The sequence below is a fragment of the Lissotriton vulgaris genome, chromosome 6 (assembly GCF_964263255.1).
Source record: "Lissotriton vulgaris chromosome 6, aLisVul1.2, whole genome shotgun sequence".
In the NCBI taxonomy this organism is placed as follows: Eukaryota; Metazoa; Chordata; class Amphibia; order Caudata; family Salamandridae; genus Lissotriton; species Lissotriton vulgaris.
The window spans coordinates 741,487,899-741,513,157 of record NC_141694.1 but is presented as its reverse complement, the minus strand read 5'-3'; positions in this window follow the sequence as shown (position 1 = coordinate 741,513,157).

Sequence of the window (25,259 nt, the reverse complement as noted above, 5' to 3'; positions counted from 1 at the left end):
GGGTATATTTGAGCAGGGTCTGTTGGGTGGCGTTACTTGGCGGGGGAGCTAGATCGGTGTGGTGGTTTGGAATGTCAAAGTTTTCATAGATCATCTTACTCTTGAGGTGGAAGAAGGTGCTGAGACTGTTGCAGAGGTATTGGGAGGGTGGGATGTCTGTTGTTTCGCTCCAGGGTTTGGCAAATTCCTTGATGATGGAGAAGAGTTCCTTCGTATTGTGAGTGTTGCTAAGGATTCTGTCTTGGTGGGATTTCTTCCTCATGAATTTGAAGAAATGGGGGTATGTGTTGTGTGCTGCTTTCTAGATGGTGTGTGTTTCCAGGGTTCTGTTGTTCCTCCATGACTTTTTGAGTTGTGTGCAGGAGTCTCTGGATTTCTGGAGTGCAGGGGTGAACCAGCTTGACTTCTTTATGTGTCTTACTGTGGCTTTCTTGAGGGGAGCGAGCATGTTGGTGCAGTTTGTGATGCAGTAGTAGAGGTTGTGTGATGTGGTATTTGCATCTGCCGTAGTCGGTGATGTGGTGCTGTTGAACGCAGAGGCAAGCTGGTCTTCGGTGACTTTGTTCCAGCTTCTGTGGGGGAGGCGGTGGCCATACTTGTGTACAGTGGGTTTTTTGAAGGAGAAGTGGATGCAGTGGTGATCTGTCCAGAGGAGTTCCATGGTGTGGCTGTAGGAGACGCTGTTTCCTTTGGCAAAGATGGAGTCGAGTATGTGTCCTGCTATGTGCATGGGGCAGTACATAGTTGCTTCAGTCCTATGTTGGTGAGGTTCTTTAAGAGGGAGGCAGTGTTTGAGTCATTGTGGTTTTCCAGGTGGAGGTTTAGGTCTCAGAGAAGGATGTAGTCTGTTGAGACGAGGGCATAGGGTGCGATGAGCTCAGTAATGGCATCAGCAAAGGGAGAACGGAGGCCTGGTGGCCTGTAGATGAGGGTTCCATTGAGAGTCATTTTAGGGTTGATCTGGATCTGGAAGTGGAGGTGCTCCATGAGGATCGTTGCATCATCCGGGATGGTGATTGTAATGCAGAGGGTGCTTCTGTGAATGATGGCAATGTCTCCTCCTGGACAGATGAGGTGGTCCTTGCACAAGATCTTGTGTAAGACGGGTATGGCAGTGGTGATGTCCGGTGCAGGTGACGTCAGGCGAATAGGTGTTAAGGAGGTCCCAAATTTCTATGGCGTGCTTGTGTAGGGAAGGTACGTTGAGGGGGATGCCATTGAGTGGTTTGTGAGCAGTGAATTCCTTTCAGCTGGAGGATACCTCTGGGGTACAGAGTTGGGAGAAGGTGTGGTGTAAGTGAAGGCAGGGACCTTGGGTGTTGTTTAGCACTGAGAGCCGGACCTTTAATCCGGAGGCCACTGAGACGGGTGACAATGCAACTTTTTCTTCCTCTCTTAATCATTTGTTGTTGTCAAGAAGCTCAAAGTACCAATGTAACTGTGAATGAGAATCTACTTCAGATTTTTTTGATCTTTAAAAAAGGGGTGCATACTCCCTCTGATGTTGTTGTCCCCATCGGTGATCATTCTAGTCTTAATTCACCTATTGCTACTACAAGTGGCATTTTGCCTGCAAAGGGGGCCCCCTTGGGATGTACCAGAGTAAAATGCCTGGAGGGGAAATAGAGAATAACTCAGTATATTACGAAAGGTAAGTCTAAAAAACTATGGTTGTCAAACACTTTAGAAGAGTCTGCCCCCATTGTTCAGCCAGTGAAAGCAGAAGTCCCGAAAAATGCTCCCTCACATCAAGGCCCGGAATCTGATTTCCCAGAAATGAGTAGAATGCACTCTTTACCTAACATACTAGAAGTATCAATTTTGAATAGCCATCTGCAGGAGAAGGGGTTAACGCAGGATAGGGGGACAGCCGTCCACAGTAATCGGAGTGGCACGAAAGATGGCTTAGTGGGAGAGGATATCGGGTATGGGCTGCGAATGTGAAATTGTTTAACACTGAAAAAAAGGATCCCTCAAGAGGCTGAAAGGGTTCTCTAAAGATCTTCATTGGTCTCTCCGTGTGTAATTGTCTCCATGAAGTGCTCTTTTTTTTACGGAGTTTTATATAGCGCAAACTTGACCTGGTATCGGGTATCAGAGTGCTTTACAGAGCACCAGTTGCGTGACATGAGGAAACATTCATTTTTGTTAGGCACAGGGAGATTGAGTGAGTTGCCCCGAATCCCAGGATGTTCAGCATCATTGCCCAGACTCGAACCCGGTTCCCCTTATTCGAGTTTGACCGCCCTAGCCGTTAAGACAACTCCTCTCCTTCTTTTTTTCTATCACCGCAGCCACCTTTTTAGGGGCTGGGGAAAAATATAATAATAATTTTGGTGGAGGACCAGAGTTTTGAAACTTCTCCGACACCTTTTGTTTCTTTGTTTGTTAATGAATTGGGTCCATTGAGTAGAATTGTTATTCTGCATCTCTCACTAGAAATTGAAGCTCTTAGTCTGGTAACATGTAGAGATATTGACTGTGTGTATCTGGATCCTCTTACTCCCCTCACCAAGTTCCAGGGTTACATTTAGCACCTGGAATGTGGCAATGCTGATCCTTGGCAACCTGAGTGACTTCTGGACAAATAGTATTGATGTTTTTCCGTTTGAGATGTTCGCAGATCCTAAGCTGGATAGCCTCTTTGGGCTCTTAGGAGCCTATTCTGGATCCATAAAATAGAAGGGGGTTAATAATATGAAGGACATTATAATCTCTACTGGCATAGGGAGGAGAGTGATAAACAGTGTGGGATATGAGGACCCTTGGGCCAGAGAATCTGGGAAGGGAGAAAAGTTAGGACCCTGGAGTTGGGTAGCAGGTGCTTTAAATGCAACAAAAAGGAACACAAACCTTCCAATGTTGCAGAGGTAACCAATTGGGTAAAATTCTTTCTTGGAACATGTCCGCCCTGGGAGAGTCTAATTCGAAATTAAATTTAATACAAAGTTTTTGTCCACTGATAATTTGCTTGTAGGAAACTTGGATGTGTTCTGATTTTAAATATGAGAATTATTTTGTGTTTTCCTGTGGGGGAAAACCCTCTGTAAAAGCCATTCCAGTGAAGGTATAGCTTTTTTACTCAGTAGTGGCATAAATTGGAATTGTAAGGTATTTGTTTATCCTTTAGAACTATCCATCTTTTTGAACTTAGCCCTGTTCAATGTGATACAAGGAACGTATTGCTTCTGCCTGTTTGTAAATATGTATATCCCTCCCTGGAAGTCTAATGATTTCTTAGTTGTTTCTATGCTTTCTTTTGTACAATATCAGTGCTGTGGAAGACTGCTCCTTGATCTTAGTTGTGGCGATGTTAATCCCAAAATTTCGCATTATGCCTGTATGAGTTTTGGAAATCCTAAATTGCATGAGCTATGGGATATCCCTGAGGTCATCTTATCTGGAAATATTAGATCCAATAGGCGTGTTCGACGTTTGCTGGAAAGCCGCAGATCTAATGAATTAGGTGCTTTAACCCCTTCCATGCTCATGACAGAACGGTTCCATCATGAGCATCGGTCGAGCTGTGCTTATGACGGAACCGTTCCGTCATGACCACACCCGTTTTCATTAGGGCTCAGCACTGGGGGGGAATCGGCCTCACACAAGGGGTTAAATGATAGGTTTCCAGAGGACTCCCCTACCTCTTTTACTTTTTTTTCCTCTTGAGGCCAATCATTAATTGATTATATGGTGGTATCTTACCAAATGCTTGGTGTTTGCACACAATTTGAGGTAATGAGGACATATCTGAGTTGTCATAGTATTCTCTAGGTGTCTATTGACTTAGAATTTAAGGCGCTTGTCTCTTGAAACTCCAGAAAAGGCACAGTAGTTTATAATAAAACAAATGGGTGCGCTTTCTGGTTAAAAGTGGCCTCTTATATTAAAACAGTGTGTTTAGGCCTCTTTGTTATTCTTTCATATAACCCTATCCCCTGTTTTGACAAGTAGCTGTCCGTCTTTTGAACCTTTGGGAGCACAAAAAGAATTTCTAGTGTTACGTCCCCTGTGACTATCTCCTGGTTGGTAAAAAAGGTAAACCGTGATATAAACCCCTTACTAAGAAAGTACATTATGTTGCCGTCACTGTGGAGGCAAAGGGAAATTAACTGGTTGAAGCGTGTAACTAGACCCAAGGTGTCTGAACAATGGAAGGAGGGGGATAAGAAATGGATTATGTTGAGGGAAGCTGCTTTTTCTTTTGATTCTCGTAAATACTGGCCTTTAATAGCCAAATTGTGTGATTCCAGAATCAAGGCTGCAGCCATAACTATATGCAACGAAGAGTGAACTCAATAAGTGTTGCAGGTATATGCTTCCAACTCTAACTGCAGGACTCAGTTGGAGTTTAAATTTGAGGCTGCTTCTTCGAATATATATGGTCTGCCCTCTTGTGAGGAGATAGAGGATGTTATTAAGGGCACAAGGTCCTCTGGGGTGATGGGCCCAGATACAATTCTGCTATCTCTTATCAAACATGAAGCTTCCTCATGGGCGTTCTTTTTGCATTCTGTGTTTAAATACTGTTACCTGACTGGGGTTATACTGTCTTCCTGGAAGGGAAGTGTTGTAATACCTTTATACAAAAAGGGTCCTTAAACCTCTCCTGCCAGTAAAAAACCTCTGCTTCTAGAGCCTAAAGCTCAGGTCAGCACATTGTGCCCCAACCCGTTACCGGACAGTGCATGTCCTTATAGAAAACCCCTCACTCACCAACCTAGTTGATGACATGCTTCATCATCGGGGTCCCACCCCATAGGCCGAGTGCCCACAGGGTGTGCTGCGACACCTGACTACAGTGGAGCGGGTTTCTTTTTCTTTTATATGTGCATAAAAATTACAGTGAGAAGTGTGTTAAAAAGGGCCAAAACTACTCACTTCAAGACTTTTATTCTTGAGTGCTTGAACCCCTATAAAATCAGTGTGGCACCCGTGCCTAATTAGGTAGGCTTCGGTGTCTCAAAAAGTGTAATACGTTACAAATAGCAAAGTGTGCTATGTGAATGTTACAAGAAAAATTAATAAGGTCTACATGTTTCAACCATTACAGTGATTCTTAGGATTTCGTCAGGACCGTGGTGATTGAACTGGGTGGTCCGCACGTGCTAAGGTGTGCCCTGCCCTCGTTCAATTTGAAGACCGCAGAATTGCGATTAGTGTAAAAGGGTGGGTCTTTTCCTCATTCAGGAGAAAAACACTTGAGGCGGTAACTACCGCTTCATGGGCATCTGAACTTCCAAGACGGCAAGTGCCAGTCACTTGCGGCTTCTGTTCGTCTCACGGTACACCTACTTGGTTACTGCTCGAGATGCCCCGTAGATTGTATTACTGTACATAACTTTTGAAATTGTTTGCCAAGAGTATACTCCTTCAGCTTGAGTATTGAGTTTTTACCAATAATATTGTTCCTGTTAAGAAGGCTGTTTTCTGCAAGAACTTTTGAACTTCAGATAATATTACGGTCCTTCAAACATTTGTAGAAAGGTTCCCTGTGGGTAGGGGCATGCCTTTATATTCTGCCTTTATTGATTTCTTCACAGCGTTCGACAGTGTGGACCTTAGGACACTGCGGAGGAAACTGTCTGCTTTGGGGATTCCGGCTCATCTCCTTAGGATGGTCGTTGCCCTGCATTCGTCCACTTGGTCTCAGATCTTGATGGGAGGGAATCAGGGTTTTTCTAGCAAAGTAGAGACACACAATGCTTTGAAGCAGGTGTGCCTACTTGCGTCCCTTCTTTTCTCTCTTTACACCCACGACTTACCAAGCAGAGTTGGAGACTAAAGGGGATACCCCTAAATTAGGATTTATGGATGTTGGATGTCTACTATATGCTAATGATGTTGTTTTATTGGCTTTAACGCCAATAGGATTACTGAGACGTCTCTCCGTGCTGAGATTCTATTCTGAAGAACACTGTCTAAAAATACACATTTCTATTGGCAAAGTTATTTTTCTCAGGTCTCATGGGTGTAGAGTAAGTAAAGATTTAAATTGGTTCTTGGTGAATGATGAGTTGTAAGTTGTGATGTTTTATCCATACCTTGGCAGGATCTTTTACAGTAATTGTTTAAATAAAGACCACATTACCAGCTAACAACCACCCTCACCCAGACCCCACCCGCGTACCCCACCAACCCCGACACCGCCGCCCACAACCTCAGACAGTGAATCAATAACTGTGCAAACACCCTCGCCATGATCAAGAAACCCTCCAACAGTCACACCAACAAGAAAGTCAGCTGTTTCACTAAAGACCTCCGGGCCTCCAAGCAAACATGCCAAAAGCTGGAGAGGATCTGGCTCCGTGAACGAACACCGGATAGCCACTCAGCCCACAAGAACGCCACCCGCAGACACCATCACCTCATCAGATCCCCCAAAAGGGCCTCCTTCAAAAACCGCCTAGGCAACAATGCGCACAACAACAAAGAGCTCTTCAACATTGTGAAGGAACTCCCCAACCCCAGCTCCAACACCAACGACGTCCCACCCTCGCAAGACCTGTGCGACTTGCTGGCCACCTTCTTGTACCGCAAGATCGCAGACATCCATGACAGATTCAATGCCAGGACCGCCACGACAACCACTGAGACCTCTGCCTCCACGACCACAATGCACACCACCTGCCTGCTCTCCTGGATCAGCATCAACATCAACGACGACGACACCTTCAAGATCATGAACACCATCCACTCCAGATCTCCGTCAGACCCATGCCCACACCACATCTTCAACTAAGCAATCACATCCATCGCACCCCATCTCCGGAAAGTCATCAACACCTCCTTCGAGACAGCAACCTTCCCGGAGAGCTGGAAGCACGCCGAGATCAACGCCTTACTCAAGAAACCCAAGGTGGACCCAAGGACATCAACAACTTCCGGCGCATCTCCCTGCTCCAGTTCCCAGCAAAGGTCATCGAGAAGACCAGCAACGAACAACTAACCTGCTACCTCGATGAGAACAACATCATGGACCCTTCCCAGTCTAGGTTCAGCAGCAACCACAGCATCGGGACTGCCCTCATCACCGTCACCGATGACATCAAGTCCCTGCTGGACAACGGAGTACTGCTTTGTTGGCCATAGGTTTGGCAGGGTATGCTCAGACGTGAGTCCCTTTCTCACTTTGCCACTGGATTCAAGCAAGCCTGGCTGATGACGGCTGAAATGCCAGAAACCGGTCCTAGGAAGCTTGTTTCCGGTCCAGGGAAGACATGGCTTGGCAGTTCGGGCTAGACTGTTCCCATTAGGCACAGGGTCAGACTGATTTGCATATGGCCATGTCTGAACTGGGGTGGCAGAGTGGGCTAAAGAACGGTGAGAAGCAGGGTGGAATTTAAAGCATTATGCACCTGTCATCGGATCGTCAACGGCAGGGCACCTCTTCCCCTGCAGGGTCTGCTGACACAATACGAGCCCTCTCGTTCTCTCAGATCTTCTGGCTCGGGGCGCCTGTCCATCCCTAAGGTGTCCAAAGCACGGATGGGCGGCAGATCCTTCAGGTATCTGGCTGCATCTAGCTGGAACCAACTTCCTGTGGCGTTGCGCCTGGAACCCTCAGAGCCCATTTTCAGAGCCAAGCTAAAAACATTTCTATATGCCCGGTAGTGGGTTCCCACCTTAGTACCTTCTCCTGCTAGCGCTTGCATCCTAGCGCGGGGACACGCCGTTGTGCGTCACCAAGCGCTTTACAAGACCCCCCATTATTATTATTATTATTGATCAAACCCTGATCTGTTGACTGGGTGTGAGTGTTAGATTGGTTCAGATGCTCCGTCCATCACCACCCCCTTTTGTACGGACAACGGAGAAATGGCGGCCCTCATCCTCCTGGACCTGTCAGCCGCCTTCGACATGGTCTGCCACCACACACCATGAACATGCCTCTCCAATGCCGGGATCCAAGAGAAGGCCCTGGACTGGGCCACCTCCTTCCTCTCCGGCAGAACACAGAGCGTCCGCCTTCCCCCTTCCACTCCGAAGCCACCAAGATCATCTGCAGCATACCCCAGGGCTCATCCCTCAGCCCAACTCTGTTTGACATCTACATGGCTCACGTCGCCCATCGGCACGACCTCAACATCATCTTCTACGCCGATGACACCCAGCTGATCTTCTCCCTCACCAAGGACCACCAAAACCACGAAGGAATGAAGGCCATCGCTGAATGGATAAGGAACAGCCGACTGAAGCTGAACTCGGACAAGATGGAGGTCCTCATCCTCGGATCCACCCCTTCAGCCTGGGATGACTCCTGGTGGCCGACCGCACTGGGAACCGCTCCAAACCCCACCGACCATGCACGCAACCTAGAGGTCATACTCGGCTCCATCCACTCCATGACTAAACATGTCAACCCCGACTCCTCCTACTGCTTCAACACCCTCTGCATGCTTCGCAGTATCTACAAGGGGATCCCCACTGAAACAAGAAGAACGGTCACCCAGGCCCTCATCAGCAGCAGGTTGGACTAAGGAAATGCCCTCTACGCGGGAGCCTCGGCCAAACTCCTGGGACAGCTCCAACGCATCTAAAACGCCTCTGCACGCCTGATCCTCGACATCCCTTGCCATAGCCACATCACACCCCACCTGAGAGACCTGCGCTGGCTCCCGGTCAACAAGAGGATACCCTTCAAGCTCTTCACCCATGCACACAAGGCACTCCACAACACCAGTCCAAAGTACCTCAAGAGACGACTCATCTTCTACACCCCCACCCACCAGCTCCGATCCGCAAACCTTGCCTTCACCACAATCCCCCGCTTCCAAAGAGCAACCTCCGGCGGCAGATCGTTCTCCCAGCTCACCGCCAAGACCTGGAACACCCTCCCCATCCACCTACGGCACACCCAAGACCTGCAGACCTTCAGAAAACTCCTCAAGACCTGGCTTTTGGAGCAGTAGCAGCATTCCCCACCCCAGCGCTTTGAGACCCTCACTGGTGAGTAGTGCGCTTTACAAATGATATGATTGATTGATTGATTGATATTAGCCAGTGTAGAAGCAAGGCATTGTCTCAAGCTTCATATGTTCATAGGCTATATAGGTGCTGTGGGCAAAAGCACTTTGACCATGTTTCTTGCAGCCTATAAGATTAAAATCCCGCCTTCACTGAGCTACGCCTGTGGAGTCAGGGAGGAGCGGAACTGGTCCTTTTTTGAGAAGGTCGAAGGGCGTCTTTGGGACAAATTTTTTTAAATGAATCACTTAATGCTCCTTCCTTCCTCCAGCTTGAATTTGGGCTCCTCTCTACAAATGTGTTTGCTATGACTGCTGTTCGAAGGTGGGGGAACAATTCATTGAATAGTGATCCAGGTTCTATCCGTGCTGCATTAAAACATGAAATATTTTATACCTTGAAGGGAAGAAGTGCCCTTTTTTCGAAATATCTGAAAGCACTGAATATCTTAGAAATTGGTCAGAATGAGGAGGCATCTCTCCCCAGCTCCTTTTAAAAAACCTGATTTAAAAATATATTTATTAAGTGAGCTGGTAAAAACACATTTTACTTTGTGCCCAGCATGCTCGGAATGGAACTGTAGTCAAGAGCACCATTTGTAGAAAAAACCCAACTGTATGTTTTATGGACCTTCCTCATAGTGAGTGTAGACCGATATTATTACTAAGTTTAAACTTGCTTCGACTACGAGCTGTTACAGAAGGGAGTTTGGGAAGGTATAACTACAAACGGGAGGCTTTGTGACCTTTGTTTAAACTGTGTCAAAGATTGAAATCATGTGAGACATTCATTGCGACACCAAGTGTTAAGACCATTGGGCCTCATTTATCAGGCTGTGCGTCACTTTTACGCCGCCGGTGCATCACTTTTTGTGACGCACTAGTGGCGTAAAAAATGCGCCTTGTTGCGCCATATTTACAAAGTGACGCATCTAGGTAGATGCGTCACTTTGTAAACCCCTGCGCCACATTACACCTGCGCCAGGTATAATGTATTCAAGGGAGCGTATTGACGCAAGGAAGGGTCGTAGAAGTGACGCAATGAAATCTATGAGATTTCACTGTGTCCCTTTTAGGACGCCGTTGCGTCAAAATCTTGCTCCTGCCTCACAGCAGGCGTAAGACTGACGCAGGCCCTTTCACATGGGGCTTGCCCCATGTGAAAGGACGCATTGCTGGAGTTGCGTCATTTTTGTGACACACTCCAGCAATGCGTCACTTTTGCTCTTACAGATACGTCAGAAATACTGACGTATCTGTAACTCCTTGCGACATGATACGTCATACATTAAATATGACGCATCAGGAATGTCGCAAGGAGTGCGCACTGAGAAGTGACGCATCGCTACTTTCACACAGCGATGCGTCATTTCTCATAAATGAGGCCCATTGTTTGTAAAGTACAATTTAACTTGGCAGCAAAACCTCACCAATGCCTCTTAGCTTCCCTATCGAAAACAGATTGCACAATTTTCTTTTAAAATGTTAAAAAATAGTTTTTATTTATATGTGTTTTGTCTACTGTAATTTTAGTATTAACTGTATTTGGTTTTGCATTAGTCTGAATAGGGTATAATAGGTTGCTTTTAAAACGGCATATTGCATATTAAAAGTACTAGTATTCATTTGAAAAGTAGAAGGAACTTTTTTCTACATTTGTTCCATTTCTTCTTGCTATTTTGCACTATTTATTGGTCATACTGCATTCTAGGACGCAAATAGGTTCTTGTATTGTCACAGATTTATGCACCAAGCAAAGGCCAAATATAAAAGATGAACCTTTGAAAGACTCTGATTATGTAATGTTTGTGGATGGCTCCTCTCTGAGAAAAAATGAAGGTACCATGCTCTTTGTATGATTCAATAAATTGTGGAGGCTTCATGGCTTTGAGTTACCCCCGAACAAGTAGCAGAATTGATTGCCATAACGAGAGCTTGTAGCCTACCAGCACAATTAAGAGTGACTTTATTTACAGAGAGTCAATATGGCTCAGGACACATAGCAGAATTGACTGCTATAACGAGAGCTTGTACCTTTTAGCTAATCCACACAATTAAAAGTGACTATATTTACAGATAATCAGTATGGCTTTGGTGTGGTAAATGACTTTGGACAAATATGGTAAGAGAGAGATGTCATGACCTCATCTGATTAGCACATAAAAAATGGTGAACATGTAAAAATATTGCCTGATGCTTTACAAATGTCTACATAGGTTGTTGTAGTTAAATGTGCTGCTCACAGGACTGGCAATGATTGTGTCAAAGCAGGAAACAGATTTGCTGATGAAGTTGCACAATATTGTGCCCTTGTAACTTGGGGCCATATTATCAAGAAAGGGCGATACATTATCGCCGCTTTTATCAGCAGGAAACTTCCACTAAAGCGGCGATATTGGGCTTGATAATATGCCCTTGTGAATTCCCATAGAAGCCCAGGTTAACACCAGAACCTGGGCTTCTATGGGAATTCACAAGGGCATGTTATCAAGCTCATTATTGCCGCTTTAGCTGCAGTTTCCTGTCGATAAAAGTGGCGATAATGTATCGCCCTTTCTTGATAATATGGCCCCTACACTGTTATTGGAGATTACACAAATAAATCTGAAGAGGTCACTGCTCCGTCCATGACACAACATTTCCATGGTCCTAGACATATTGGAAGAGATGAAATGATGAGATTATTCAGGCAGAATTGGTTTAACCCTCGGTTTAGGATTCTTGCAGAGGAACTGTGTCATCAATGTGTGTGTGACATGTCAGCAGATGAACATAGGGAACATTACATTAAGTCACATTGGGAGATCAGGTGGTCGCTTCAACAGATGCATATAGACTTTATTGAGATGCCTGTTTGTAATGGGCTGAGATACATCCTGGTTATAGTGTGTATTTCCTTACGATGGGTGGAAGCCTACCCAACCCAGAGAAATACCAGTCTCACTGAAGCGAAATTGCTTTTGCAAAGGTTAATGCCCAGGTTCAGATTACTGGTTTACCTGGAGTCAGATCGTGGGACTCATTTCCACAATGAGGTCCTTAGAATGCTTTGCGCAGCTCTACAGAGGGAACAGAGGCTATGATGTGGTTATTGTCCAGAAACTTCTGGAATTGTTGAACAGTTCAAAGGAACCATAAAGTTCCGGTTGTGGCTCCACATCACTGAAATGGCCAGATGCTTTAACTTTGGTTTTGATGAGTCCCCAAAGTATTACTGACAGGAAGACAGGGTTATTGCCACACAAAATATTAATAGGGCATGCAGTGAGACTGCCTGCTGAACCTGCAAATGCCCTCTTGAACATCACAGATGGCATGATACTCATTTACTGCTAAGGATTGGCTGATGTATTGAATTCTGTTTCTCACCGGGTTGAAGATTCTATCTCAAATCTGCATCAGGGACAGCACCATATCCTTAGTCCTGGTGATTGGGTTTTGATAAAGAAGCCAGTCAGTCAGTCGAATCACTTTATTTGATTAATTAAAATCATAAAAGTACAGTACACATTGCACAATATAATAACATCATGTAACCCAATAAGACATATAAGCGATATTTTTTTTAAAGGAATTAATACAGCAGGATCTATTTTCTAATGCAAAAGAGCTTAAAACACAATTAAGAATAATTTCATAAAAAATAAAACAGAGGTTATCTATATGCTATAAGGTCATACAGATTTTAACATAGGATTCCTTTTTTTATTAAGATGAACCACTGCCACTGGAAAACTTGCAATGTTAAAAATCTACCAAGGATCGTTAAGCAGTTGAAGATAAAGTAAGGCAGGTCTGACCTGTAAGAAACCCTTTCTGCTTAACAGAGGAACTAAAACCCTCCTACGAATCTCACTATAATAGTCACAAAATATTATAAGATGCATTGTGTCCTGTGCTGAAAAATGATCACAAGGCCTATATCCTCTGGTTTGCACCAGCCTTGCAGATTACCTAAGGAGAAATGGATTAAGTTAAAATAGAACCTAGTTAAAAGCCAACAATGAAAGGGCTTGGTAACAATTCTTAGGTAGGGCTCAATCAATGGGGAGGTTTTTAACAGAAAGTGAGCCCTAACTGAGGATTTTAATCACTCCCTCTACTCACGCTCCTTCCTCAATGAATTCATAAGTTGGGATTTACCCAATTTAACATCCTCTTTTATAATAAAGAAGTATTTGCAAAAATCCTGCATTGAACCGAGATGGAAGGGCGCATTCCAGGTTATCTTAACAACAAACGCTGCTTTTAAATGCACTGGAGTACCACTGCATGGAGCAGAGATAGGTAAAGAAACTGGAGATGTTGCACCAATTCAAGTTTCTGACATCTCACAAAGTGGAGTGAAAGCTTTTAAAGAAGAAAAAATGAGAGCTCAACAAGAAGCAGTAGTTGAGATGACAGGAACAAATAAATGATCAGGTGAAGGTACAAGTACCAGATCAAAAGGGCTCACACATGATACGGAATTGCCACACAACTATGCTAGGAAGAAATTGAGATCAAGTGTGTCACTGGAAAGCATACCACTGATTATTGCTGAGGAAACAGAGTACTGCAGTTTGAGTGACACAGAAGAAGATCAACAGGCACCAATAAGGTCAAAAAGAGTGAGAGTACCTTGTCAAAGGTATTCGGCACCTGAAGGTATTTACTACACAAATCAAGTGTTAAATGTGTCAGTAGATGATTTGATTGACCTGAGATCAGAACTGTTTGAGCCCCCATGACATCACACTAACCACAACATTTGAATAAAGTTGCTGGAGAAGGATTTCTGAAAAGAAATTAGAGTATGAGAGACAGAAATAAAATTGATATTTTCAGAAAAAAGTTAAGCAGATTTCCCAGGCCCAAGGCTGAAGTAGAAAAGTAGAGAAAACAAGAAGACAGAGTAAAGTGAGGGATACATATATCAAGATTATTGTGAGTAAACTGAAAGAACTAACTGCAAAGGAAAACTCTGAGAGATTGCTTTAAGAAAAAGCTGAAGGTGAACTGTTGACTTATTTCTGGTATATTTTTCTTTTTGCTTAACGATCGGGCTACAGACAAACATATATTCCTAACCAAGAATAGAGCAAGAATATTAATGATATTCCATTCTAAGTAGAAGTGTTAGTATTCATTATATTGTTAATAGGGATTTATTTGAACCTAGAGCTAGAAAGCTTATGTCTACACCTGAAACTACACCATACAATAGATGAGACAAAGTTGAAGGCATCATTTGTGAACTACATGAAAGAAGATTACACAATCAATATTTATTCTAGGTTAGTTCAAGAACACACACAGGCCCTAGATGAGAAGTACTGTTACGTCTGTGCACACTTAGGTTCATCAGCTGCAGAGGAGGTGACATATTATCCTAGCGGACAGTGGAACTCGCGGAGTTTCACTATGTGGAATACCGGAAAGGTACTTAAAACATCAACGAGATTCAGCTTAGTTTTGTGAGCGGCTGAAGTTTGCTACATCGTGCTGATTTTTAGAACTGGGAGCTTGTTCCACACTGTGGAATAAGATCTAGCGGCACCATGCAGTGCACTAGAGGGTGCTGGTTGTTTCTGCTGCTTAAGTAGATTTTGTACTTGAGCTATAGCTTTCTCCGTACGAAAGGTAGCAACCTGCCATGGCTGGCAACCTTGAGAAATCTCACCGGGAGGACTCTAGCGCTCACAAATTGCGCAGGAGATGCAAATTCTCGCTCGCCAACTTAGCGTTGGCGAGTCTGGGTGAGCAAAATCTACGCTACGCTCTGGTTGGCGGAGTTTTGCCAGAACTCCATGCTCCAAGCTGAGTGCGGTGTGGAACTCCACAAAGTCCACTGGCTGAGCAGAATTTTTCACCCACCTTTAATTATCACCTACCTTTGTCGTATGCAATCACATGTAGTATTTTGCTTAGCTTAGTATACAGGCAAGAACACGTCAAATAATATCATTCCAATTACGACATGATTATTTCATTAAAGTCCATCCACAAGCAAAATGAATGGACACAGCTTGATACTATTTCAGACCATCCATGCCTCTAGACACTGGTAAGTTTTTTGGAGACAAAGGTCCTTAGCAAAAGTGAAATAATAAACAATTGTTATATAGACCACAATAGGCTGCTATATATTTATGTTCCTTGCCCAGCCGGACAGGGATTTTTTTAATAAAAAAATATAAAAGATTCTTACTCAAAATACATTTCTACAACAACAGTTCATTGCAGTAAAGCACACTCCTGTGCCGTACCGGGAGAAATGAGAGAAGAGAAATAGAAGAGAGTGAAAGGGGTGTATCAGGCAAAGGAAAAGAGCAGACAGGGTACTGTTTCAAGTCAGTAATTACCAGTATCACCTGGAGTAGTACATACAAATACAGATATATATTAGTTCAGTGTATGCCCACTCATAGGAGTCGACGTTTCGATCCCACGCTCAATTAATAAAGGGGATCATCTTCAGGACTTAAAAAATAGTTTTGCCTGGATTATAGAAGTTACATACGCCTGTTAGAGGGAAAAACAGGGAACAGAAAAAAGTGAAAGATTGTCAATTTAAATGACTAAGGAGCGTGGTCAGTTTAAGCCCTTTTCGTCACTTGTAAAATTCGGAATCGCAGTCAGTGATCTGTGCTGGTGCTGGTGAAAGTAACGTGTTTTTGGAATTACATATGTGATATTACAAACAATGTCCTCGGAATCGCAGTGATAGGATTGTGCTTGTGAGGGCTGGTATTGAATTAGAGGTGTAGGTGCACTGATGGTGACTACAAAGTTTGCTCATTCCTCTGTGTTTGTGACGAGGGGAGCACAGTGCAATTATATTTACAGAACGAGATTTATGCGTAAGTTGTTGGATTGGGACTTTAATTGGGTTCCTGAAATGACGCGCGGCATAAAGCATACCTCTGAATGGAGGTGTGGATTTTGGTTTTCTCCGTGGGAAATGCCAATGTCACGGGGCTTCCCTTAGCACTGCAGGTTGGGGCTTATTGATCGTGGCTGTAATAAAATAGGGAGGTGATCAGCTGTCTTGAACTTCCATTTACGGGCGGTGCTTTGGAAGTGGGATTGCGGGGGTGTGTTGGGGCATACCTTGGGCTCAGTGGTAGAGAACCTGTAGGGCGCTTGACGCGGATTAGGGTAGGAAATTTTCTTCCAACGTTTCTGGTAGCCGTCTGTGGGACCAGTGGTCGGTGTAGTTGTGATCTGGGGGTTGAAGATTAGAAGGGGTTAACGGATGTTACAGACGGAGTGGGCACACGCTTTAGAATTGAAAAAATACCCTTTTAGGTTGTGTGATCGTTTCCAGTCTAAGTTAAATAGAGGGCTTAGGGGGCGGCTTGATGGCCGTCGTCAGGATGCGGTCAGGTCGGTAAACGATCCGCTGTAAGACAAGCGGATGAAAGTAAACCCTCGCTCCGTGGTGGGACAAGGTTTGAGGAGCAGAGGTGGAATAGAGCAGCCGCTTACCATGTATTGGGATGATGCCGGGGATACAGCAGTCAGCCGCGATTCTTCTGTTGGCGCGCTGCCGGGGAGTGGGCGGGCATGTTAACATACGATCAAGGGGACACGTGATCGTGGCATTTAACTTGGGGAAAGAATGGGCGTCATATTGGAGTGGTGTTCACGCTGGAAGGATTTTTTCGGGAAGTGCTTTTTCAGAAAATAGAGATATGTGGTTTCCCAAAGGGATTAGAAAATAAAAAAACTATATCAGCATCGCGCTAAAGGATATGGGGTGGGCATACACGTGTCAGAATATCTGGTCACATGAGCGGGGCTTGCTGCCTATATTACTTCAGGACCAGAGCGGGCGCCATCTTGAAGTGGCGTTTTCTGCCGCTGGGCCTGTGGAGTTCTATAGGAAAGGTCCGTGGTGGGGAAATGGTTATTGGTATCAGGTGGGGAAGTGCACGTGACATAGAATTACATTATCACAATCTAGATGTGGGTTTCTGGGCCTGTTAATGCATAGGACATCTTTTTCGGTGGAAGCAATCGTTCTGTTAGAGGAGTGTTGTCCAGTCCTCGCTTCTGTTGAGTCCCGTGTGAATGGTGTTGAACTGAATTATGGACTTGAGTTCCTCACGATTCAGAAGTTGTTTCGGGTTGCCTCCTCTCTGTGGTAGCTTCACTGCTTTCAGAATTGTCCATTTTAAATCATCTGCGGTGTGTTTCAAGTCTGCAAAATGTTCAACCAGAGGAGCGTTTTGAGTCCCGCATCTGATGCGACTCCTATGTTGGCATATGTCTTGGCCTTTTGGGTGGTCTGACCCACAAAAATTTTGGGACATGGACATACAATTGCATAAATTACGTTACTGCTATTGCAGTTTGTAAAGCTTTTCATCTCAACAGTTATGTCATTATGACTAAAGTTACGTGCCTCAATTGTAAGATCGCACACTGTACATTGCCCACATTTGACATGCCCCAGAATTGGTGAAAGTCCCCAGTTAGATTCAATAGTTGCATTGGGAGTCGGAGCAGGTAGAGCTGCTCGCACCAGGTGGTCCCTCAGGTTTTTACTCTTCTTAAATGCAAAGAGTGGTTTTTCTAGATTTATTGGGCCTGTATTTATTGTGGGCCAGTGTTTCAGAATGGTTTTGCGGATTTTGTTGGAGATAGGGGAGAAGGTAGTGACACATGTGATTCTGTCTACTCTGTCGCGAACCTTCGGTGCAAGGAGAGCTTCGCTAGGGCAATACCAAGCTCTCTTGGACGCATTTTTCACTAGTCTTCTGGGGTAGCCTCGCGCTTTGAGTTTGTTTGATAGGTTGTTGGCTTCCCTGAAATAGTCTGGTTTTAATGAACAGTTGCGCCTAATCCTCAGAAATTGTGAGTATGGCAGTGAGTCCTTCAGGGCCCTCGGATGGTTGCTGTCATAACTCAGAAGGGTATTTCGTTCGGTGGGTTTTCTGTATAGGCGTGTCAGCAGTTCACCTGCCTCATGATAGATAGTCAAGTCAAGGAAAGGTGTTTCTGTTTTATCGTTGGCAAGGGTGAATTTGAGGTCAGCGCAGTTATTGTTTAGCCAATGGAGGAATGAGAGTAGGGTGGCAATGTCAGAATTCCAAATCATGAAAATGTTGTCTATGTAACGACGCCAGATGACAATGCCTGACCGGAATGGATTCCCATCCGTCAGGATTGAGCCGGTCTCCAATGCGTCCATAAACAGGATGGCCAGGTGTGGGGCAAAAATTGCCCCCATTGAAGTACCCTTTATTTGTTGGTAAAATGTGTTGTCAAAGACAAAAAAGTTCCTGGACAGGCAGAGCTCGAGTAATTGCAGGATAAAGAGTGCTGGTACCCGATGGGGTCGGGCGGGAATCCAAAGTTTTTGGGATGACCAGTAGAGCCACTCCTTGAGGGATGTTCGTGTAGAGCGACTCTACATTCATGGTGCAGAGTGTATTGACCTCTGGGTCATACAGGGAATGCTCAACCAGGTTTATCATTTCCATGCTATCGCGTACATAGCAGACTGTGGAGGGCACAAACTCCTTGATGAAAAAGTCCACGTAAGCACCAAGTGGTTCCAAGATTGAGCCGCAGGCAGAGACTATTGGTCTGCCCGGGGGAGTGTCAATACTTTTGTGAACCTTTGGGAGGGTATATATCACAGGGAGGCGTGGGCTTTTGACATTGAGGAAAGCATGTTCCTTCTTGCTCAAATACCCTTCGGCTCGAGCATTAGTGGTGAGCTTAAGCATGGTCTCTTGGATCTCACTAGTTGGGTTCCGTGCTAGCCTTTGGTAATGTTCTGTATTACCCAGTTGGCGATTTATTTCATTTTTGTAGGCATCAATGTCCTGAAGGACAATTCCGCCACCCTTGTCTGCACTCTTTATTATGACAGAGGGATTAGTTTTCAGTGTGCTTATGGCATCTTTCTCGCACTTCGAGAAGTTGTAGGGGACATATAATTTTTTCTTTTCCAGGGCACCAAGATCTTTAAGGACTAGTTTTTCAAAAGTAATGATTTTGGATGGAATCAGACCTGAAGTTGGTAAAAAGGTTGAGGAGGGGCTGAAAGGTGTGGTGATATTAGGCGGGGTTGAGGGATGTAACTGAAAGAAAGCTTTCAGGCGGATCAGTCTGAAAAATCTAAGCAGTTCAGCCTGCAGCTCCATAAAATTTAGTCGGATAGTGGGCACAAAGGACAAACCTTTTTTCAGCAGTACCATTTCGGACTCCTGGAGTGTGTGTCTAGATAGGTTAAAGATGGGAATCATCTCAGAGGGCGTTTGGTTGGGTACCGTTGCGGTGATGTCTATGGGAGATTCTACCATTGGTAGAAGTTGTTTCGGGTCTTCCACTCGCCTGGGGCGTTAAACCATCTCTGGGGTTTCTTTACCCTTCCCCTTTGTGGTGTGCCTGGTTGGCCTCTGGATAAAAAATTAGGTTGGGCACAACCTCCTCCCCGTCTGGGATTGCTACCTCCTTTGCCGGGATCTGAAGTGTCAGAGGAATCCTCTGAGGTATCAGAAAAGTCAACCATATTTTGCCGTTTGTTATATCGTCCCCAAGGCCTGTTATGGGGGGTAAAATGTGGTCTGTTTGTGTAAAAATATTTGTTTAAGTAAGGGTACGTATTTTCTATATTATAGCTTTTTATGTCTTTCTTGACTTTATTTGATTCCTTATTTTGTTCGATGCGATGGAAACCTGCCACTGTTTTTTCTACTTGTTCAAGTAGTTTTTTGCAATCTGGAGTGGGGTCTGAGTCATTGATCTGTTTCAACAAGTCACTGATTTCAATCTCTAGTGTTTTTAAGGTTTCTGTGGCTATATCGATACCTAGCGCTAGCCAGTGCCTAGAACATGTGGACCCAATATAATTAAAATTGAAGACGTATTTGGGGTTGTCCGTAAAGATGCCCGGAATATTACGTACTTGTAAGCCAAGTGGTATGACCTCAGCTTTTAGGTAATCCGTTTGCATTAACGCCATAAGTTGAAGGTGAACCTGCTTCTTTTTAAGTTTTTCGAGTTGCTCAGGCAACGTAGAGCTAGTTACTGTCGGGACAGCTGGGGTTTCTGACAGTAAGGAGGGTAAGGATCATAGATGTTTAATATAATCTACGGTATAAAATGGGGCATTGTCAGATCGCCACAGCAAGAGTCCAGGAGTTTCCTTCTTGAAGATGACTAATCCCAATACCTCTAAGAACCACCTAGTGTGGCAAGGAATTAGACACTTGACACAACCAATTGGCCCCCAAAGGGACAGGGAAGTGGGGAAGGGAAAGGGTAGTGGATTGGTGAAAGGAAAGTGAGAGAGAGAAACACAACACTGGATCTCTTCTTGAGATGCTTGTCCGTTTCTCCTGAAGTATTCTGGGCTTTTCAGGTGAGTTGTGAAATCTCAGTGAAAGGCTAAACAATATTCAGAAAGTAACAATCATAAGAATCCTAGTAGTAGGTATCAAGCTATCAGACTCTCTATAAAAGTGACCACTGAATCTCTTGATGAGCATACATACCAACAAGAGCTAAGAACACTCTTATACTTCTATGTGCAAGGTTTATGGCACTTCTTCGCATACTGTGCTTCAGAACATCCTAAACAAATAGGGAATCAAATAAGTAATTCACTCCTTAGGGCTTTTGGCTCTTGATATTTCAACTGGTTTCAACTGGTTAGTAACACACAACTAAAACCTTGCATGCATAACTTCTGCCTTACCTTGCAATGTTATGCTTGAATCTGTACGATGGGTTCTGTAGACTTAAATGAGAAGAAAACACAAACAAGAACCCAATCTACTCTACTAGGTACTTGTACATTCTTAAATAACAATGTGTCTAACAGACCCTGCAGTTTACGTCACTGCTACACCTAAATAATCATCAAATGAGTTCACAACTATAATTCTTTTGCATCCGAAGAAAGTCTTTAACAAGATTATGCACTCGTATCAATTGTATTTGACAAGGTTTGTTTTTTTCTTCTCCCGAAGTCATACTGCTTTAAATAGTCTTACTTGGTCCGGGCGGAGGCGCTCAAAATGCGGGGACCGGAAGGGGTGTGGGACCGATTGGTCCGACGAGGAAACAGTTCCGTCGGAAACCGGGAGTCAGGAGACTCACTGTGGACGGAGCTCGGGATAAGCCGGGAAGCAGCACCAAGAATGAAGAAAACCTCCGGTCGCTGTCTCCCCGAGGATTGCAGGATCCTTAAATGCGAAGCAGGTGAGGGCTAGCTGGACTGGAGACTCGCAGGCTGAAGCTCCGAACTGAAGCCGGCGGGCGGGGCTGGGCGAGAGAGAAATCTGGAGCTCTTGACGTGACGCTCTGTCTGCTCTGAAGCGAAGCGTCTAACCTCCAGTCAGTAAGCCTTTTATAGGCTTCAATGCACGTGTGAGGCAGCGTCAGTTTAGCGCACCTGCCCAATGTGTCCCTTATGAATATTCATAACGAGACAACAGTTCCAAGGCAGGCAACAATCATTGTCCCAACCAACGTATGCTGAAACTCCAACAAGCATTTCTAAAACCAATCATTCCCTTGATTACTAGCCTGAGTGTATTCAAGAGAGAAATAAGTTAGTGTTCTTTAGTGTTCAGCTTTTCATGACAGTCATGGTCTGAGATCTCCTTGGTGTTAAAGTTAGGGTTAAGAAAGGGTTTAAGAAAAGTTGAAGTTAAGTACTGTGGCACTAGGGCGGCCACCCTCGTGGGACGAGGTGTTTAGGTTTACAAGAAACCCCTGCAATCCAGCGATTGTGCTCAATTAATTTAAAGGACAAGGGGGACCCAGCGGGTAGCTATGGGCCATGGGTGTCAGTTAAGTTTTTTGGAGACAAAGGTCCTTAGCAAAAGTGAAATAATAAACAATTGTTATATAGACCACAATAGGCTGCTATATATTTATATTCCTTGCCCAGCCGGACAGGAAATTTATTAATCAAAAAATATAAAAGATTCTTGGTCAAAATACATTTCTACAACAACAGTTCATTGCAGTAAAGCACACTCCTGTGCCGTACCGGGAGAAATGAGAGAAGAGAAATCCAAGAGAGCGAAAGGGGTAAGGCATATGAAAACAGTTTAACTTATGTAATGAGACCCTTTAGAGAAGAAATGTATCATGGCATTAGAGGAAAGAAAGGCACACATTATATAAAGTAAAAACAAAGGGAAAGACATTTTGAAAAATGTTTGAAAGAAGGAAGAAGATAAATACAAAAAGAAAATGAACTATCTAGAACTAAAATTAGACAGGAGACAAAAGGGTAAAAAAATATGTTTTCACCAAAGAAGAAAGCAAATTAGGAAAAGATAAATAGGGATTAGTAGTTGTGAACACACATTTGAAACTATGGGAGGTTCATGGCAGACTTTACAATGAGAAGAAAGAGTCAATCCAGGAGTATATTTTTTTGTGGACAGGAAGCTTATTTTAATTGCCTGCTGATTTGGAGGGCATTTGCTATTTAGCTTTGATGTTTGCTAAGATGTATCATGTAAGTAGAATAGATGTTTTGACAAATACATCATCACACAGAAATATACATAGTATAAGTGAGGGAACACAATTAATGGGAGATATTTTTGGAGTAATCACACTAACTGTAGGAACTGTTTTAAATGATGAAAAGATGAGAAATCTTTTAACAGTAGCGGATATATTGGCAACCATTACTTCTGAAGCTTCATTAGTTGTTATTACTGAATTAGTAGCTTTTAGGTCAATGATTTTACAAAATTGCTTAGCATTAGACGTTTTGCTTGCAGAAAAAGGCGGTGTCTGCAAGATGATGAAAGCTTCGCATTGCTGCCCATACATTCCTGATGAGAGCAAGAAAATTATATAATTCACAAAGAACATTTCTGATTTAAAGCCAGAATTAGGTTCATTGGCAACACATAGGGCATGTTCACGGAGTCGGGCGTTGCAATCTCTCACCAACTGACTTCTCATCGGTGGGCCGGAAACTGCAATTGCAATGCGACCACACATGGTGCAGTCTCCTGCTCCCATTTCTCTATGGGAACTTGTGCTGTGTCCATCACTGGCCGTAGCACAAGCTTCCATAAAGAAATGTGAGCCTGTATAAAGGGGACCAGGGGGGAAGTGGGCCCTACTAGAGGCCCCCAAAGGCACTTTTCAACTGCACCTCCATGTTGGAAAGGCCAACATGGATTTGCTCTCAAAAAGTGCTATCATAATCCTGAAGGCGAAAACGCCTTCCTCACAGGATTCTATGGCCCTGCTAAAGTCAGCCTGATTGATCGGCCAATTTGAATTCCAACTGCCATAATTTTATTATGGCGTCAGGAGTCAAACCATGGATGTCGGTCGGATAGCCTCCAAGCAACGGTCGGAGGCTTTCCAACCAACATCCTAATTAGCCCCCAGGTGTTTTAGAGAATATAATCAAAGTAGTTTCGACAACTGGCAATTGGGTTACTACCACTGGAGAAGGAATCCTTAAGGCTATATATTTAAGCCAGCATTATTAGTCGGGGTTTGCTCATTGATGCTATTTGCTTTTTATACAGGTAGCAGATGTATTTTAATAAGAGAAAGAACAGAGCAAGGAAACAAACTGATTATGAAAGAATTAGAATGAAAAAAGATAAGAATAAAAAATACAAGAGAATCAATGGTTCTAAAATGTTCAAAAGAAAGAGAACTGACTCATCCAAGGATGAGAGTGAACTCTAAAGACTCATTTGTGAAGAAAATGTGATGGTTGTTAACCATCAAATGAGGAATTTGGAGAAGTGTTTTAAAAAAACCTGAGAAATAATGTCAAAGTCTAATGAGATTTTAAAAATGAATTTAAAGCAAAACTGCACTAGCCAATCATACTTAAACACACTAGGCCTAATACTCTGAGACACTGCCATATTAATGTTAACAGAGCTAAGAAATTGTAAATTCTGTATTTTCACTTGATCTTTACCTCTAAAGAAGCCTTTATTTTCCAATGAATGGTTGCTGTGCACAATGTTTTTCTTTTCGTTTTTGTAGATGTTCAACTTCTAAAAAGACCACTTTTAGCTAATCAATAAACTTGTTAAATAGAAGGTTATGAATGAAGTTTCACACTTGGAATGTAGACACAAATGAGAGAATGATAAATTGATAGATGATGAGACATAGTTGTCCTACTAGGAGTTGCTGACAAAAGAAGGCTGTGTTTCTCCGAGGAGACTGGGATTGAACGCGTTCCCATGGGCTCATTGTAAGCTGATTGGTCGACAGCAGGAGAGATAAAGTTAAATAAAGATTGAAACAATATTTTTGTTTATTTATAATAGTGCGTGTTCATAGAGAAGACACACAGCTTACTCATTTTCCAAATCCATTCACACTTAGTTAACTCTAGTCTGAGATTCTACTGAGTTTCCTGAACCTCTCTTTATGGGAAGGTCTGTTTTGATCAATTATTGATTTATTGAACTGACTTTTAATTGCTGGCGCTTTATGCTTTCTCTCGCTATCAGAACTCTTTATGGGTCCCTGAGTTTGGAACCTTTCCGTTCTCAATCTTGTAACAGGAATTTATTTTCTTTCCTTTATGGAACTCGCTTAATGTACTTTATTTGATTACTTATTGAATATTGATTCTATTGAGATTGTAACAACTTAGACTGATGAATTTAACTTGTAACCTTGATAAAGATGGTTTACTAAGAATATGAATATTAAAACCCTTAACAATTTCTCTTTATTGCCTGACATAGCTAGAAATTGTGATATATTTTTTTCTTCAAATATTTCATTAAAGTTTTTGGAGAATAAATAAAACTGGGGAAAAAACCACCTTGCACATATCTGAGGCTCAACATGGTTCAAACGTGAACGGCACAAATATTGATATCATTAAAAAACATATAGATTGGAGCTGAAAACCAAAAACCGCCAAAAGGCATATCGAGAATCATATCGTATAAACGTCAACACATGATAACTATAACATTGTGCTTAATATTGGAAGTTGTACATACTTCTAGCAGTTAAACCAATAAAATCATAAAATGGGTTGGAAACAGGAGGACATGGTCTTGTCAAATGAAGACAGTAAGAGAAATTCATTGAGTCAACAGGGTGAAAGCAACAAAGCAGTAGGAAAGAAGATGGAGAAGAGTGAAGCGATCGGGGAAGGGACAGAGGGGTTACTTCATGAGGGAATATATATTATGTTGAAAATAGTAAGCATGCTTACATATAATGTAATCAAGTGGTGAAAGAGAGGCCATTAGGTGGTGTACATCAATCTTTCAAGAATACGCCAAATCAACTGGGAAGGGGCAGCTGACCTAGAATGGAGTG